The sequence below is a fragment of the Anser anser genome (assembly GCF_964211835.1).
Source record: "Anser anser genome assembly, chromosome: 4".
Classification (NCBI taxonomy): Eukaryota; Metazoa; Chordata; class Aves; order Anseriformes; family Anatidae; genus Anser; species Anser anser.
The window spans coordinates 21,331,982-21,351,335 of NC_139724.1; the positions used below are offsets into that span (position 1 = coordinate 21,331,982).

Genomic DNA, 19,354 nt, shown 5'->3' on the forward strand with positions numbered 1-19,354 from the left:
GGAGGAAGCAGGAACAAGAAAGCGATGCATCACTAGCACCAAATGCAGGGCCTGGGGGCGCTCCAGCCAACTCCCAGCTGGAAGATGAGAGACTCGTTTATCAGCTGGTGCCCTTCAGCAAGGTGCTCAGGGTAGGAGCTGGGCGATGGGAAGCTGTTCTCAGTCTCGCAATTTCCTAGGCAATCCCAGAGCTGTTCTGGATGCTGCTTTGAAGGCTGTGTGGTGAGACAGAATACATATTTTCTGGCACACCTCAAGTTTTCTCAGGGGATAGAGACCACAGCAAGAAAATTTTCAATTTCTAGCCTTCCCTTGGTAAAAGCAGAACTTCATGAATTGAAGAAAAGATGCTCCCCTGAGACAAAGGCACCTCCCCAGGTGGAATTTATAAGCCTGCCACAAACAAAACCAGTTTTAGAGCTCCTCTCCCCCACTCCCTGCTTTTCCTAAAACGGGGGAAAAGAAGTCTTTCATAACACCGTGCATTTGGTGGCCTAAATATAGGTGCTACCAGATGCCCCGCTGACGCAAGGGGGTCAGAATTTGAGAACGCGAGAAAATGACTCAGTTTCCATAAGAAAAGACGACCTGGCACAATTAGCCTGAGAGCGGCACCTGGACGATGTTCCAAAACGCTCATTTCTAAGGCATGCTTCTACTGGGAGAAGTTAGGCAGTTCAGGACTGCCGAGGGTCAGTTCTCACATTTACACCTGACAGAATTAATTCCTTTGGACATGAAACACCCTCAGAGCCCATCTGAAAAAACAACGCCTTTCTGCTGCAACGTCCTGATGTCATTTCCCAATCTCCTTATTCAGATGCTAAGAGTAACACACCACCACATCCAGCCTTACTGGCATCTGCCCCCAGTACAGAGAAAGGAAAACTTCGTTACGTGCTTGCAAAACCATTGAGCTCCTTTGAGAAACATCCCCATTTGCCAGGATGCTTCTCACGTGGGTACCCAACAGCCACACACCCCTCCTGATCATCTTTCCAAGTTCTGATGCACTTAAAAATGCTTTCACAACTATAAGCAGTTTAACACTTTTTCCCTTAAATGTGAGAAGTAAAACACCATACTGTGTTCTGTCCTTCCATAAAACTGCCCACACAGCTTCTTCTGACCCAAGAATGCTTTTCCTCCCTCCCATTTTTCTCCGCAAGCCCACACACATAAGGCAAACTTACATTACTTGATTTTTATGATTAGCCGCCTGCTGGACCTCTATTAGAGCAGATAAACACGAGCGCATGAAAAAATTACAAACAGAAGGAAGAGAGGCATATAAACGGGCTCTCACTAACCTTTCGCCAGGGTGGGGGAGCTGGGAAGGTTGGATCCAAGGGGGCCCAACCCGGGCAGCAAATTCGCTCCCGTCAGCGGACAAGCAAGTGAGCAGGCAGGGAGAGCTGGTGGCTGGGCGGGGAGGAGGAGCGTACCCGGGCAGACGAGTGGTTAGCAGCTACGTTAGGGAGTAAGCAGCCAGGAATTGCAAATAACTGTCAGCTGCCTGGGAAGCAGCGAGGAAGGAGTGGATGTTCGCTGCCAAACTGCCCTGAGCTGTCAAGTAGATGCTCTCCTCGCTCTGTGCGGGGCTAACCCTAACCCTAACCAACCCTAACCCTAACCCCTATGCCACCAGCAGGCTTCTCCGCAGCTCCCTTGCTGGGAATGACAGGCAGTCAGCAGGGAACAAGCACGTGCATCTGAGAGTTGCTATCACTTTTGGGCACAACCGGCTCCTGCAAGCTTTCCTCCACGCCAGCTTTAAGGCTTTGTATTGCTGAGGTAGCCGAGAAGTTGCTGAAACACTGAGATTGCCACAGCTGCCTTGATGGCCTCAAAAGGTCTCCGAAAGCCCAAAGCGAGGCAGACATGGCTAATCTCCATAATAAAATTTCCAAATATTACTCTGGTGTGGAATAGCAAGCAAACAACAACAACAAAAAAAAAAACCACAACCTCTGACCTACAGCATTGCTACCCAATTTTCTGTTAGAACATACCTCTGATGATTGTAATGCTCATAATTACAAAGCTGAATGCGTTTTCATCATGGATGGATTGTTGTGGGTGAAGTAGCTTTTGGAAGCCAAATGACTAAAGATCTTTCACAACCACAATCTCAGAGCAGACATCATTTGAAAACCGAAGAGGATTCAGGTCCAAGCCCACAAACTCAAACCTCAATGAGATCGAGCTGAAGCCAAAATAGCAAAGACCTTAATTTTCCAGCCAGGATGCAACAAAGCCCTCATATAGGAGAGGAGATCCTGGGGGTTGCTACTGGGGATAACAACCTCTCCATAGCTCTCAAAACATTTCTGGTTTAAAATAATCAAATTCTTGTGAGAATAATCGACTATTATTTACAGTGCTTTTGACCAAAGACTTTGCAGGATGCGTTCACAAGATTTCAATGTCACTGAAACATATAAAACATGGTCTTACCTCCAGCCCACATATTATCTCTTAGTAAAAAAGAGCCTTTACAGCACCACATCCGATTTTAACTCTCATTTTGTTCACGTTTCCACACCTAGAAGTGATACTTAATCATCTTTTTCAACAGACTTTCTGCCTTGTTTTCCGTAAACATAATTTGCGTCAAAATGCATTACAAGGGAACAGGTCAGAGCATCACCACACCTCGCTGCCTTTTCTCCAGCAGCATGCTCGGCCTTGCATTGTACACAGAGACAAAATTGTTGTGTGGTGGTTAGTACTGAGCTTTCATGTTAATGGCCGGCCTATAGCACTGATAGTCTTCAGCGTATTGTGCAGGTCTAGCAAATAATTATGCCTTTAGTGTTTCTGGCTATTTTGATGCAGCTTTGGTCGATCCTAAGATCCAAGTTCCTTTCAACTAGCAGAAATGCAAATACACGTTAGAGAAAAATGCATCCTTTGCATTATAATTTCTACTTATGCAATCTCCTACTGGTGGTTCCACAAGTTTCTGCTTCACAGGCTCTTTGTAACTGAAATTTACCTTCGGACGCCTATAGTTGTAGCACAAACACACTGAAGAGGTTTCTAACACCCGTTCCCGACCAGTTTTTGATGGCAGAAGTGTTACACCCAGCCTGGCACACCTTCCATCTGCAGCACACCTATCCTGCGGACAGTAAGGGGGACTTTGCCTTCGAGTCCAGCCAAACGGATACATTTAAACAAGTGAAGAGCAAAAAAATAAGAGAGGAATAGTTCTACAACATAATTGCATACTTATAAATAGCATGTTTTCCACGTGTGTCAGATATCAAATAGCTTAATGACAACTGATAACTGGCTGATTTCTGCAATCTGCCATCAGCTGCTATTTTCAAGAGAACACGAGCTATTCCTAATACCGCAGTACAACTCCACTTAGTTGTGTAGGAAGCTTACATTTTTCAACCAGATGGCAGGTATATACTATTTTAACCAAAATCCTGTTTTAAGAACACTGGTCAATATAATGACAGTGCTTGACAAGCAAAGAGGCAGATGAAAGTAGATAACTACATAATACCATTTAGTATCGCCCTTTAAAAAAAATAACATACTTATGAACGGCAACAGATGGGCTGGGCAAACAGGCTGCATGACCTCATTTACTGAAAAAAATATTAAAAAAGTGGTTTTTTGTTTGTCTGGATGTGTATTTTTAATTAAACTTCAGCCTTTATTTCCGAAATATACTTTGCAAAACTTGGATGTGATTTTTTTCTCAATCCAAAGGCTCTGTTCCCAAGTCCCTCGGAACAGAGCTGTTCTGCTATATTGCAGTGTGATTAATGCACACAACTGCCTTAACACCCAGTGAGGGAAAAAAGCCCAAGATGCACAGCCACCTCTAGAATACAGGGCTTGATACGATACAAATAATCTGTTGTAAAAGCTCTCTGTCATTACAGCAATGTCTACTAATTAGCAAATAAATTATTTACACTGGCATTTCTGTTGCAGCAGAAGCCCATTATCCTGTTCTGTCTCATTGGCATCTCTTAAATAGCAACAGCAAACAGGAGCTGTGAGATACAGATTACATCTTGCAGAAGCGAAATAACTCAGCATTTTTAATAGGCAGGAATTCAGAACTGCCTTAGCCTGGACACATTTCCTCTTCTTTCCCAGCCCCTTTCCATGCCTGACCAACCGCAGCCCCATATTCCTCCCTTTAGCACGGGACGTGATTTGCCCTCCCATACTCACACGGTGCCTGGGATCCTTCCTTCAAACGCAGGCGCTGGCTCAAGAAGAGAAGCAGGCGCAAGTGAAACAGCCCAGGTGATCCCCGCAGCTTCTCCTCTCCTCGGTGGCACACCCTCCCTTATACGCAAAGGTAATCTGAGCAGAGAAGACCTGGTGTCCTACCAGTCACATACACTGAGCCTTTGGGTTCTCTAAAGCCATACCGAAGCACTTAGGAATAGCTGTCTGTATATTGACTTTTGTCTTTTTTTTTTTTTTTTCCCCTTGAATGTATGCCTAAGTGAGAAGGAAGCAAACTCTCTCCATATTTCACACCCATTCACACTGCATTTTTTTAAGGGTGTTGCTTAGAAAAAAAAAAAAATTTACAAGCTCGTTCAGCTCCAAATGTCCAACCAGACAGTCATGTATTTTCCTCTGGTTATACTGACTCGGTTATTTTCCCACACACTCCTGATGCAGCAAAGGACTTGTCTGAGCAAGCAAGACAACACTTTAGGCAGCAGATTAGAAAATACAAATGCTCACGGAGCCCAGCACTGTGTCCCATCCGGCAAGCCTTGGCTTTCCATCAGTAACCAAGGCATGGGGAGGTGCACGACTTCCTGAAGGCTTACACCATGGATACATGCTTCAGGTTCAGGCAACCACCAGTGCAGGCCCTGGGAAAACCAAGGGGCTGTGTGGGCTCCATGCAGGCACTGAGGGAGAGGAATCATTAACAAAAGGATTCTCAGGAACATCTGTAAAGTGAGGGAATGAACAGCACATTATAAAGAATGTCCTGGAGCATGTTTCCCAGCGAGGCTGTGCTGTCTGAGACCTTGGAGGCTCTCAAAACCTGACTGGATCGAGCCCCGAGCAAGCTGGTCTGATCTCAAAGCTGAACTTGTCCAGAGCAGGAGGCTGGCCTAGAGACCTCCTGAGGTCCCTTCCCACCTGAGTTTTCTTCTGGTCTTCTTGTGTCTGATGTCCTCACTCATTCCTGGCCTCATTCTCCCAGGTCACCTAGCATCTCACCATTGCAGATCAATGCACTGCTGACCATCTACTACCCAGGCCAGCAAGCTCTCACCAGTCCAGCACCCTCACAAGAATTTCAAGGCCCATTCACTACAAAGGCATAGCAAGGCACTCTCCTCCAGCCACGAAGGTCTCAGGCCCAAGATTTACCTCACGGCCCTCACTGAAGAGGTCTTGGTTGACCCAGTCCCAAAAGCTGGCTGTCCAGCTAGCCCGATAAACCATCCCAACCACCAGTCCCTCAGGAATGGTTTCCAGTAGGTCCACAGGAACTTTTGCTGGGAAAGAAGCAGAGAACTGAGCTCCCATTTTGAGAAAAGGATGGTTCTGGGAATTACATTAGAGGTCAAGTCCTCAACATTTTTCTAAAACGCCTGAAGGCCTTACAAAATCTCTGTGAAGCCATTCCCATAGCTGTGTAGAAAACCTGGGGAAATGTAGCCATACACTTGTTTAACTGAAGTGGTGTCATGTAGTCATGGGGCAAATGCAGTCCAGACAATGGGTTTGCCCCCATAACCCTTGGCCTGGGCAATGCAACTGATAGTTTGTCTTTCTCAGCTCATTTTCTTAGTAGACAGGTCTTCAAAAACAGTCAGTTCATCAGAAAAGGAAACCAAGTTAATCTCTGTAATTTCAGGTATTTGGAACTACTTTTAGGCACACACCCCAACACACAGCACGCAGGGGGTTAGGAGCCAAGAAATGCAGAGATAAATAATGTCTCAGCTCTAAGGAAGGATTTTCTAGATTTCTCTGTAAGTTTGTACTACTCACTTTTTTTTTTCATTGAAAGAAAATCTTCATGAACCTAGCAAGAATAAAGACATCACTAGAATAACTGAAAATTTGTGTCACGTTAAAATCTTAACTAGAATCAGGAGTGAATCTTATAGGTGGCAATAATGAAACAATGCTGAGAAGTAGCACCCTGACACCTCTTTTCACAGGCTCTTTGCTTGAAATTGCAATTACAGTAAGTAGGAAGACAATTCTGACATTAAAAAAGTGACATTGTAACAAAAGAAAATGCTGTTTTTGGCTAGAGAGGAGATCCTGAATCACAGGCATGGCTTTACGATGGAGTACAACCCACTGGCTGCTGAGGCCCCAGAAGATCATGCAGGGAGAGTTGGGCAGAGTCATCTCCAAGTTACTGGCTCGTGCTGTGCTCAAGAGCATGGCCAAGGTGCCTGGGACCACGTCCCACCAGTCAGCAGCACAGAACAACTCGATTTTGTCTCCAGTCCCTTATGGGAGCACTGGTGGTCTCCTGCAATGCCACTCACAGAAAATGGCTGGGCTGGTGGTCCCACCGTGAGCTCTGAGCTGCAACCTCCTTGCAGGCAGACGTGTGGTTAGGGACAACGTCCAGTTGAGAGCATGTACCAGTTCTGCTGCACAGACAGCCTAAGAGTTGAGCACCTCACAACACCAAGTCTGGAGGATGGGGAGTCAGGTTGGCTTGCTTCCACACAATGGGACCGCAGCTGGTGCATGGCTGTAGAGGGAAGGAAGCTATGTTTCTGCCCTATGGGAAAGCTTGATTCACACCACAAGGTATACCTGTCTGGATCTCATGAGAGCTACCTACCCACTCTGACTGTCACTGTGATTTTTCAGCTTTCTTCCAGTGCCTGACCCAATAGCATCAGCGCTTTTGGGGCACAAAAAAAGAAAAAGAAAATAAATAACTAAATAAAAGGAAGAAGAAAAAAAAAAAAGTGAAAAAGACGTGTCCACAGAACCCTGAAATGCAGACAGACAGCAGCCCTGCTATCACTGCTGCAGTTCATTTAAAGCTAGTATTTTTCTATGCTTTTCCATGCTGCAATCACATTTCCAGTTCCTTTGCAGATCTACCTGGAGGGACTGAATAATTTGCATCTATCTTTTCCCAACATTCCACATATTATTTGCATTTATCGTGAATGGGTGGAGAATAATAGTGCTTAGTGCAAGAAATAAATACATTTAAAAAACAAATCAGTCAGTGCTGCCAGTCAGACAGATGCAAAAGTTGACAAAATATATCCTTTCATTATTTTTTCATTCCAAGCAATGCACAAAATACATGAAATATAAAAGAGTGCCTCACATAGATTTTTTCCAGCTGAATGGAGCTTTGACAGTCAAGAACACTGCATTTTTCACATAATAAAATGTGATTTTCCATCAATTGTACTGGTAATGAAAATGTAACATACAGCACAATCCCTTGAAAGCCAAGGAGTCTATGCCAAGGGTGAGACTGAAAGTTGCAAAACCAGGAGCCTCAAGGCAAGAGAAGCAGGGGAGAAAGAAGAACGGGTCCTCCACCACTCATTTACTTTTCTACCAGTCCTTCCCCTAAAGGGCTCCCCCTTCTCCCTTTCCTTCGGTTGGGTGGGAGGAGCAGCCCAAGCAAAACCATCCATCTGGTTCCCATCACAGGAAAGACTGCCTATTCTAGCTCCTGCCAAAGCCTGTCATTAGCAATCAGCATAAGGGAGAGCATGAGAAAACACAGTACAGCTAAGACAACAAACCTAATACTTTTAATACACTAATCATAACAGCAGTACTCAATTTCGTTCTTTATAAAAATATCACAGGAGTCAGGTGGGTCATCCTGGTAGCCTCGTTTTATCAGAGAAACTAATTTAGCAGGCAATGCAAATGACATTTTCTTCTGCCACAGCACACCCATCAGCGCCTATCAGAAGCATCTGCAAGAGTGAAATATGGCAAAGAAGGATCATTTGATTAAGCGGATGCAAAACCTCGCTACCCATTAATATACTTTGTCTCCTTCTAGCTACAACAGAATAGACACAGTGTTTAAATCCTGAAGCAGCCGTTATATCCCAGACCTAGTGTTTTATGAAAGCTTGGAGAGATGACCACCAAACTTCCTGTGAAGGAGTCTTTTAATTACCTATCTGAGCTAATTAAACCTGACTGGGGTCAAAAGTGATCTGCCAGCAGGGGACAGAGAAAACGGGCAAGCTCTAATCCTCTGCTATTTACTGAAGCAGCCTCGAGGCTCAAACCGGAACCCATGAGAGCTCCATCTCCTTCCTGCAAGCAACGCAGACATCTTGCTTGGGGCTTTTGTCCAGTCTCTATGAGCAGCGTTTTTCCCCATCCCTTTGACAAGAGTGGCACCTGCTTCAGTTGGCTCAACCCCACAGCCCCGGAGGAGCACATCCATCAGGTGAACACCCTGAGATCTCCAGGAGAGCAATCTTTGCTCCACAACTCCTCCCTTCAGCTCCTTGCACAGAGCAGCACCAACATCACCACTGACACGTGCAATTAGTTTCTTTTTAAAGATTTCCCTTCCCTCCAATGCTCCACACTGGGGGCAGGGGGCAGAGATAAGAAGTGGGGAAGAAACCTCCTTCAAGAGGAACCACCACATCTCCATGCAAGGATGACATGCCTTCAGCTCCTTAGGACTCTCCCCATCAACATCCCTGCCACCTGGCTTGCCTCTTGCCAGCTTCCTCCTTTTGTTAGGATGTTCCCACGCAGATCTAATAATAGCCTCAACAGATGAGTGAATACGAGTAACAGTTCTTTCTGCCTACTTTCAGGAAACTATTCCCCCCATTCGTTTCTCTCATTTTCCTGCTGTGGTATTTAGCTCCAAATTTTAACGGCCCATTTAACAAGGGGAAAGCGTCTTCTAGGAATAACTTGCCCTGGGCTATTCCATGGGCTGCTCAGAAGTGAAATCCGATCATTTATACTCCCTTCAGTAGAAGAGGACCATCCTCTGAACCCAAATAAAGCACAACTAGACACAGAGATGGAAAGCAACAGTGTTTTCTTCCCCATTCTCCCTCTCATGCCCCTTTTGCCATGTTTGTTATCGAAGTGCTTTAGAAAGTAAACATCACTGGGAGGCCAGAGCTGAGCTAAGTCTGCTAAGTCTGCTCTGACTTCAGGTGGAATAATAAATAAGAAATGTTACAAAAAGTCATTAATTTTTGTGGGGCAGGGCATTTATTTCTCAGCCCACAGTGGTGAAGTGACATTGCACTCTCATGTGCTGGTTGGTGACACGCCTCGTGTTGGTGTGACTACTTCAGGTTGCTCGCTGGATGCTGGGGATCAGTCCACCACCCAGGAACGAGGTGCACAACCATGGGAGAATGGTATGGAGAAGTCCGTGGTACGGAGAAGTCCTTGGGCCAGCAACGGAGAGATGCGTGTCCATGGGAGCTAAGGAGGACAGGACGGAGAATGGGAACAGACAGCTCTGTGAAAAGCCAGAGGGGCAGCTTTGAAGGAAGACATGTGGTAGAAATGGAAGTTGGTGCCAAAAAAAAAAAAATAGAATGAAAAATGCTGTGTAAGAGCAATCAAGTTGCTGAAGACCAACCAGTTAGGACAGGGAAAGAAGCAACCAGGCTACTGCTGATGGATGAAAGTTCAATTTCTTCCCCAGAAGATGGGAAAATTACTCTCCCATCTTAAAAAGAATAGATAAAAGGGTAAATAAAAGCCCTCAGGAATCAGACAGAGCCAGAATCAAGGATGGGGAGGAGGACCAAAAGAGGAAATACCCCAGCAGTACTGGAAGATGAGATAAGGAGAGGAAGGTGAGGCAAGCCCTTGGGCAGGAGAAAGCACTGAGACTGTGGGATAGGAATGGGGGAGTGATAGGTAATGAAGATGGAGAGAGAGAAGGGCCAGGGATAACAGGGAATAGAGCAAGTGGAGAGAAGTGGAAGAAACATGACTACAATAGCCGGAGGAGGGAGAAAAAAAGAAAAAATGATGAGGGCTGAACAACCAGAAAGACCTGGGAAGGAAGATGTGGGAGGAATGGAAATCACAGCACCTGACCAAATTTTTTCCTATTGATCTCCCCAGGGTGCTCGACAGAAGTCTGTGCTCAGACTCCCCTCCCCAAAGGTCACGTGTTTTAAAATGATTACTGGGAGGTGCAGGAACTCCAAAAGGAGCATTGCTCCTTCCACACAGCCCACGGCCCACCTCTTTCACTCCTGTGACCCACACAGAAGCAGGGCTCAGGCCCCCATTTCACTTTTTACCTGCTACCACCTCACACCAAATATACCTTTTACACTGTAAAGGGCATGTAAATGTAAACTTTATACCAAAATTAATGCAACTGCATAGAGGAAAACAAATTCCTCTATAGAATTCAAAAAGGAGCCCAGGATAAAATGAATATTTTACATGCAAGCCACTGCTATTCAGGGCATCCTATTCCAGCCACAGAGAGATGTATTTTGTAGGAAAGTGAGCTAGTAGAAATTTATCTTTATCTTTTAAAAGTTACGGATCTTGAAGGCTTTGCTTCCCTTTCACCATTATTCTAGGTTCCTAAACATTTTTGCTGCTGTTTTTCACTTTGGAAACACTTACTCTTAAATAGCAGAAGATACTATGCATACAAAGCCTGTGAATTTTTAAGACAGTCACTCAGACCTGAGCAATACAAAGAGAAAAGAAGTGAAGGGTTGGAGACGGGCAGACGGTGAGCTGTGCAGACAAGCACTGCAGCCGCAGTGTTATTGCAACATGCTAAAGCATGGCTTGCCAGAACTTCTAACTCCCTACTTTTACAAGCTTAAAAATGCAAATACAAGGTCTCACTGTAAGGCTGAAAGTTGGGAGCTCAAGTTTCAGCTAAAAAGTACATTCCTCGTGCTGCCATTACTTAAGATTATGAAAGAATTGCACGCATATTGAAAAACCTGATTTGGTGTGTCTCTAAACTAAACTAAAAAAAAAAAAAAAAAAAAAAAAGAAAGCTTACTTTGTAATTTGGAAAGGTAAAGAAAGATTTTGGAAAGGTAAAGAAAGGGATGAACAGCATGAAAGGTGCTTTTCATCAGTTGATTACATATGTTTGTTTTAAAGTGATTGTATAGGTATCGTTTTCACAAAAGTGCTCACCCGAACTTCAATAGAGGTTTTGAATGTGAAGGAGTAAATCAGTGCTGCTGGGTTACCCTGTATTTGAAAAAATAGTTTTGGACATTTTTTAAATGCATAATGCTTACTATTATATACACACGACATACACTTTCTATACTATAGTTACAGGACCGAACCTGGTAATACTTCCCCAAATACCCTGAGCACCCAAGCAGCTCTGGCTTGGGTCTCTGAGCTGCCCTCCCTGCATCTCAAACCATGTCAAGGCGACCGCACTGTGATGAACTATCCTCATTAACAGTGAACTTCTGTGTTTTGATGAGGTAAATGAATAACTATGTTTCCTCCCTAAGTGGTCTATAAATCATCAAGGCATTTAGCCACTTAGCTGTGTGCTGTCAAATATACTTTGCAATGGCCAAACACAATCCATATGATGAACTTACACAGCTGGAATTTTCTGAGCACCAGTAACTTCTTCCCTCATGACTGAAAACAAAAAAAATTGGATGAGAAGCAAAGCTACACCAGTACTTTGCTGTCCACCTGAATCCACAAGCAGCCTGACCCCAAGATGCTGTAGGATGTCAAAGGTGTGAACTGCAGGAAAGGAAGAAAAAAAAGAAGCAGGAGACTCACAGAGAAAGAGAGAGAAGAGCAGGGAAAAAAGGAAGAAAATAGATAATAAAGGAAAATAAGTATCAGTGACCCAAGAAGGCACAGATTTCCTGCATAATGTGCAAAGTAGAGGCAGAATAAAATAATCTATAGCTAAAAGGCAGAGATAATATTCACCACAGCTTTCGTGCACTGTCACACTGTGTGTCAGCAGAAAGACCAGTGTTCACAGATACACTAGAGTCAGATTTGGAAACAGAGCTGCCCCTGTCCGCTGCTGGGTCTGGACTCACGCCATTTTCTGCCATTTCAGCTCAGCTCGACTTTGCCTGTGGGACCGCCATAGTGCTGTGGTGGACACAGAAGCAGAGAGTTAGAAAGCATCTCCTCTGCCTTCCTTTCTGCTGAACTGATTTTAACCTAAAATAAAGGGGGGGGGGGGGGGGGGGGGGGGATAAAGGATCTGACTGTGCTTGACCTTTTTGCCTCTGGCAGCACAGTGAGCGGAGCCTGGGGGCAGAAGGATGAGCAGAATGCTTTCCGAATCTCTGACACAGACGTGCAGTGACGCCCAATTCACCTGGTCCTGCCAGAGCAGCAGCCAACCTGCCTCCCTTGTGCTTGTTCAGACCCATCGTCCCCAGGGGCTGCTAAAAGCGGAAGGATGTATTTTCCCTCACATTAATTAATACATATATATATATCTGCACCCTTTGTGCATTCAGTTAAAAATTACACACTGAAAATCCCAGAGGGCTCACAAAAGGGAAGGAGTCCGCTTGCCTTCGGGCTAACCCATGGCAGGTGAACGCGGCCCGAGCCCCATCCCCACACCGCTGGGGTGGCTGCCCCCAGGCCCCAGGCGTGAGGCCCGCAGGCCCCCGCCATGTCGCCATGTGGCGCCCAGGCCGGCCGGCCGCCATCCCCTCGCCTGGAGGGGCCCCTAGCGGCACCGTCCCATCCCCGGGAGCGGAGGCCTCTCTCTGCTGCCTTTCTAAATCTGTGTATGTATCGCAGGTGTTCGTCTGTACTCGAGACATATTCACAAGCTTCACTTCGCCCTGGGGCCCCGTGAGAGCACAAGCACAAACACAAAGGGGCACGGACAGACAGCCCACGAACCCTTCCCGTGATCGCTGGTGGGGATGTGATTAGGCAGGCAGAAGTCAACCAGAAACAGAATCGCCCGCTAACACCAAGTTTAGCACAGTCACCACGGAGTCTCTACAGGTCCCACAGAAGTGGTACACCAAAGGCCACCGGCTCAGGCCACGTGCATTTGGCTCCCCTCCAGAGGCGATGTGTTAGGGGAAGTCACTAAATGAGGTTGATGAGGTGGTGACAGACCTCGGGAGGTCTCCAGCCTAGCCTCCTGCTCCAGCAGGACCAGCCCTGACTCCACATGAGGTTGTGTAGGGCTTGGTCCAGCTGGGCACTGAAAACCTCCAAGGAAAGAGCACCCGCAGCCCCTCTGGGCAACTTGTCAGTGTTTAATTATCCTCACAGAGATTTACTTTTTTCTAATAGTTGCTCAGAAAATCCCATTTCAGTTTGCAACAATTGTCCCTTGGAGGCTGGCTCCATCTTTTCTTTAACGTCCCCATAGGTACAGGCAGGCTGCTTTAAGGTCACCCCAAAGCTGCCTCTTCTCCAGCCCCTGCCCCTCAGCCTCCTCCACAGGGCATGCTCTCCAGGCCCCTGACCATCAGAAAACCTAGTACTCTGACTGGTATACATGATTAGCTACTGCCATATAAACTGGCATAAATGCTAAAATGTATATATGTGAAGCCACAGCTGGAATATTAGATAGTTGTCTAGCACAACAGCAACAAACTTCACAACTACACATCTGTTGAAATGAAAGGCTGGCAGCAGAGATCATGTATGGTTTAATAAAAGGGCAAGCCTCTGTCAGGGCAGCAGAGGGAACCTAGTTACCATTTTTCACAAGGCATGACTCACTATGAAATGCACATGAATATGCTAAATGCCTTTAAAACTTAATGCTTTCAGTATGAGTCATGCTCCAAAATGCTAGTGTGTTTTATACCAAGAGAGCCCTCTGATTCACATACCAAAGAGGAGCATAATGATAATTCAATGCAGGTAAATTATTTGTAGCAAGACAGACGTCACACTAGACAAATACGAGCTGCAGTCCAAGAAACCGTGCTCAGTGCCTCACACTTGGGGAAAACTAGAGGAATGATTGGCACCTTCGTATACATTGCTGGGAGTAGCAATAATTAAAAGAGCATTAGTGGGAGAAACATACCTCTTCCAGGAATTTTGGCTCAAACTTGAAGCCTGCATGACCACAGGCACTTAGCATCGGATGACAAAACACTTTGAGAAAATGTGGAGCTCTGACAGACTGCAGGAGACCCCTTCCCTTTGTACACCATCAAAACCCACCTCCAGCAGAGAAGGGAGGCCTGAATAAATCTCAGAGTCAAAGGAAACACAGGAGGTGGATCTGGGCACCCTGGGTGGTTCTCCGGGAGCAGCTCTCCTCTGCTGTGTCCAGGAGCCACATCCCTGGGCAGAGGCAGAGCAGTACTGCACCCAAGCTGGTCCCTCGCACCCGTTCAGGTGCCCTGGCAAGTCACTGATGCGTACATAGCAAATTCAACCCCTGTGCAAAACGACCTCAGTACACCCAGTAAGCTGACAAGGTCAAGAGCTGCTGCACAGAAGTAGGCACAAACTCAGTACCCTGGCTCAGGGACACTGAATAAAAGTCACAGATTCAGCTTCTGCAACCTGTGAAGACAGCATCAAAACCGCCCAGTCAGACTGGTTAGCTGGCCACTCCACTCCCCTGCACTGGAATCAGGATTTCCAACTTGCTCCCCAAGGGAGCTGGAAAAATAAGTCGTCACCATTACAGAACTGCACCAAGACATGAGGAGATCAGCAGCAAGACTCCCACTGACACAGGTAAACTCAACCAGGTACCCCAACAGGCTCCAAAGAAACTTGACCCAGAAAAAAAACTAACTGCTATTCTGAATGGGGGAAAAAATAAAAATGGGGAAAAAAAAGGAAAAAAAAAAAGTACTTCTTATCCTTTCTTTTTCCTTCCATTTCTCCCATTTACAAGCTTGTCTCTGCCTAGCAGCTGATCACTCATTTGTCTATGTTTCTAAGGGAAAAGTATTGAACATGCCCAGAACAAGAGAGTATCAGAACAGTCAGTGCAGTCTGCCCGTGAGCTGCAGAGCCATTGATCTCAGAGACACAGAGACACACATATTTCTTCTTTCAGCTGCCATTGATCACTATTTTTTCAGACTAACCAATGCAGAAAAAACACCATGAACGTTCAGCATGCCAAAGCATACTTGAACTGCTCCGACATGTTACGCTGGAATTAAAACAAAGAGTTATTTCTGGTTTGTTTTATTTCCTCGCTAGTGTGTCAACTGTTTCAGGATCCCGTGCTGACAGCAACTACCCTTTGCTGAGAGCTAATGAAGTTAACTTCAAAAGCAGCCGTGTCCTGGGCTAGACCTGATGCTGGGGATCAGGCGGAGGCTACCTGGTAGTACGAGGTATTGTGCCCAGCACTGATGTGCTGCTTAAAGTACGGACGGGATGCTGTGGATTGTGAACTCACCAGAAGTGAATCAAAACCTTAATACATCTGGGGGGTCTCTGAACAAGACAGGCTTCCCTGCCACTGAAGCAGGGAGAGGGTCTGTACGCTTGTCCTGGCTTGAGGACACTCGTGGCACAAGAGCATCCCACCAGAGCTGGGGCTCAGCTACAAAGGGCTGGCAACCAAGGTGCTAACTCATAATGTATCCGTAAACACTTTTATTTTTCTGGAGCTACATCAAGGTCTGGAAGCAGAAAAAACAGTTACTCCAAACCAAAACTTGGCACTGTGACCCTGCTTGTGATTATTTCAAAGCCAGCAAATTCCCAGGATAGTTAATAGCATAGTGCTCTGCTTAGCAGGGAGAAAATCCACAAAAACAAAAGTGGAATAAATGGAGAGGCAGCGGTACCTCTGAGACACCAAAAGTACAGAGGGCTGCAAACCAACCAAGGGTCAACAACACACAGCTTTTGCAAAGACCACCAAGGCACACGCTGAGAGGAAAGCGCAGACACATCTTGAGAGGTAGCTACTTCTCTCTGCTCAGCCGCAGTGAGGCTTCAGATGGAAGACTTTGCCCAGCCTGGAAAATAACCCTTGTAGAAAAAGGTGGGCACATTTGGGATAGCGTCCAAGAAGCAAGCAACATGTTTAGAAGAATGATCTATAGATAAAAACTCAGAAGTCTGAGTGGGGAGAAGGCAACAGAGGTGACAAATACATCCCAAGATGTATTGAGACCAGATAACAGTATGAAAAGGGCAGTTATCAGTTCTGCAAGCAGAAAAACAAACAAACAAACAAACAAACCTTCCTCTACATCTAATAAGTTTTAAGTAGAGGGTAGTAGGAAAATTCTTTTTGACTGCATGGAGAATGAAAGCCTGGCATGTTTGTTTTTTTTTTTTTAAGGTTGTGAAATCACCCTCATCAGAGGTTTTGAAGATAAATATCTATCCTTCTTGGGGGCAAGGAGATGGACTAGGAGATATCTTGAAGTCCCTTTTGGCCCTAAATTTCTAGAAGTACTCCAGTTGCACTATTATACCCTTTCTTGTCAGTAGGCTCCTACAGCAAGCCTTAAATAAAAATAAATAAATAAATAAAAGTGCCCTTAATTTAGTTCCATAAAGATGATTCTCATCTTCCCCCTTGCTTTGATTTTATTGAGTCATCAGCCCATACCTCTGGGTCACACCTCGCTGAACAGAAGAACCTCTGGTGCTCACCCATGCCATAAACATGGTGGATGCAAAACCCATCAGCTCTGGCAGCTTTATGACAAGATGATGTCACAATGTCAGCTTTATGACTACATGGCAGCATTAACCCTGGGTCTTGCACAATACCCACAGATAATGGCTTACTGAATATACTGAATTTCACCAAGGAGCGGAAAGCAAGTCAGAGGTGAGGGGCAGGAACGGATAATTGAAAGATTTAAAACAAATATGTAATAGTCATATCTGCTTCCTGTTTCCAGAGTTAAAGGAATTTCCTGTTTCCAGAACCAGCTATTTAAGGAAAATACTGACAACAGAGGGTGGTTTTTTTTCCCCTCAATACCGCCAAATAAAATAAGTTAATAGGGCCAGTGTTCCTGAGCACATTCTTTGGGGAGGAGTGGCTGCTCGTTTGCAAGCTGCGCAGATCAACGCATCCCTGGCGAGCGAGCCACCGGCCTGCCCGGCCACCATGTGTGGTGGCCACCTGGAGAAGAAGGACGAGGAGAGCTTAGAGAGCACCTGCAGCCCCTGCACAAAGAGGGTTCTGCCTTTCAGCTCCTTCTTCCAACCCGTGACACTCTCACCTGCAATAAATATTGGGGTCAATCCAGACTGAGTGGAATATCTCCACCGGCAAGGTGGGACCCTGGGTCAGAGGGCCAAGGTCTGCACAACAGCCCCAGCAAGGAAAAACGTGACAGCTTCAGTGGTAGGTGCGCAGAAAACCAGGCTGGATGAATGCAACGTAAAGGCACACAGTATGTTCAGCTCCAGTTCAGCTCCATCCCTATCTTCTCTATATTGATATTACCTTTATATTGAAAAAAAAAAAAGTGGTACAATAGAATAGAACAGAATAGTTCAGTTGGAAGAGACCTAGGAAGATCACCTAGTCCAACTGAGTGACCACCTCAGGGCCAAACAAAAGATAGAGCACATTATCGAGGGCATTATCCAAGTGCCTCCTGAACACCGACAGCATGGGCATTAACGATCAGACGGGTGGAAGCTCCTTTATCACTCAGTGTTGGATATTAGCACAAGTACATATTTTCCAAACAGCCTACAATATGCATCCAGTGGAAACTAGTATTCTGGTGGAAGGCAAGACAAAAAGAAGCAACGATTTCCATTCTGCAAGAGGAAAATGACTGCAGTAACAAGGGTGGCCAGAGCACCAGGGGTAGGTGCTGCAAGAGGGGGATCTCCGAGGGGAGCCTGGTGCCGTCCCCAGGGCCACCCACACCGACAGACGGGGAGAGCCAGCATGGGCAAGGGGCCCCACAACCAGCCCCAGCTCTCTGCTCCTGCGATTACTCGGCAAAATACCTGAAGACTTATTTTCTCCGAGGATGAAGCCGGATGCCTTTCATTCCAGCTGTTTTTACAGATTAGTCAGTCAAGGAGACACAAAAGAAATCCTAGATTGCTCACTTGTGTAGTATTGCTGTCATGCTGTAATTTTAGTAGTTTCCATCTCCGCTTCAGGGCAGCTCAGACATGTAAAAGGAAAAAAGAGGGGGGTACCTTCAGTTTACAATAGCAGCTCAATGTTTGCAAACTGCTTTAACGTAATGTTTAGCGAGGCATTAGAGAGAACCATTTGCTCACGTTTAAGTGACTTAAAGGTATATCCCTGCTGATAAATGCAGTAGGGCCCTGACCTCCCCAGAAATATATACCAAAAAAAAAGGTTTGTAAGCAGGACTTCATACCTGTTTATGAAGGAAAAACAGATAGATGGGGTTGATGAAGGGTTCGCTGGGCTTTCATGCGGGAGGCTGTGCAGGCAGAGGGGAGCTGGCGCTGCTTTATGGGGGGACAGAGGTGGGTCGCATGCCCCCCGCCACCCCGCTGCTCGTGGCATGGGGCCCTTCCAGGGTGGCAGTGGGTAAAAGACGCGATGAAGCATTTCTGCTAGTACAGAAACAGCAGCCTGTAAGCAGCCTTCTCCTCCCGTCCTCCAGGGTCTGCTGCTCTCCTCCGTACCTCACACGGCACGGGGCTTACCCCTAGCCTCGATCTTGATCAACAAGTCTTCCAACACAAAAATGTTAAGGCTCTGCCATCGTCCTGATCTCAAAACAGAAAACGGAGCCTGAGAAGTCGCACCAGGCTTCATAATTCAGGAGTTTCCTGATGGTCTTCTTCTTCCTGCCTCCACAGGAATCCACAGGCTTATCCATCTGCAGTTACGCAAAGCACATTTAAGCAGGCACAAATTCGGGGGAAAGGAGGGGAAGGGAGTTGGACGGGATTGCCACTACCCTTGCATCACTCCCATGATTAACTGGAAAGATTTGTTATGGGGAAATGCACCAAATGGGGGGAGCAGAAGGCAAAGACAAAGGCTTGGCAATGGTCAGTTTGGGTGTGAGAAACACACAAAAAATGTTGCTTCAGATTTTTGCAGTATTCAAATTAAATGTTCTTGTGTTATTGATACTTTTGTCCGTGAAATATTTGGGGTGTTTGAGTTAATACACAGACAGGTGTCCAAGCGATCTCTCAATCCCATTTCCTGCCATTTTGCACCAACAAACACAATGCTGGATGGAAACACGCCTGTTTGCCCCAGCTGCCAAACCACATACACATATTGCACAAATCTGGCGTGTTTTTCCTGGACACTTTTTCCACCTGTTTCCTGGAAGGCAATGACAGTCGGCAGGGAAAGAGCAGCGTTTAAGGGTCAAGGTGCTGTCAGCAGCCACACAAATGGGTGCAAAATCCATATGCCAGCTCTATGCCCTTGGGGACGCCTTTACCCCATTGCACT

General features: G+C 46.0%; 1 protein-coding gene across 3 annotated transcripts in view; it reads right to left on the reverse strand.

The window, feature by feature from the left end:
* The window catches only part of STOX2 (storkhead box 2), a 147,415-nt gene that overhangs the window by 100,797 nt on the left and 27,264 nt on the right, over positions 1-19,354 (reverse strand). Inside the window, exon 1 of one of the 3 annotated variants that reach the window (XM_083835102.1) lies at positions 1,311-3,190. The exons of the other annotated variants lie outside the window; for them this stretch is intronic. The gene's annotated coding sequence lies outside the window, so the exon portion shown is untranslated. Of the gene's footprint in view, positions 1-1,310; positions 3,191-19,354 lie in introns of those variants that run through there. 3 annotated transcript variants of the gene reach the window in all.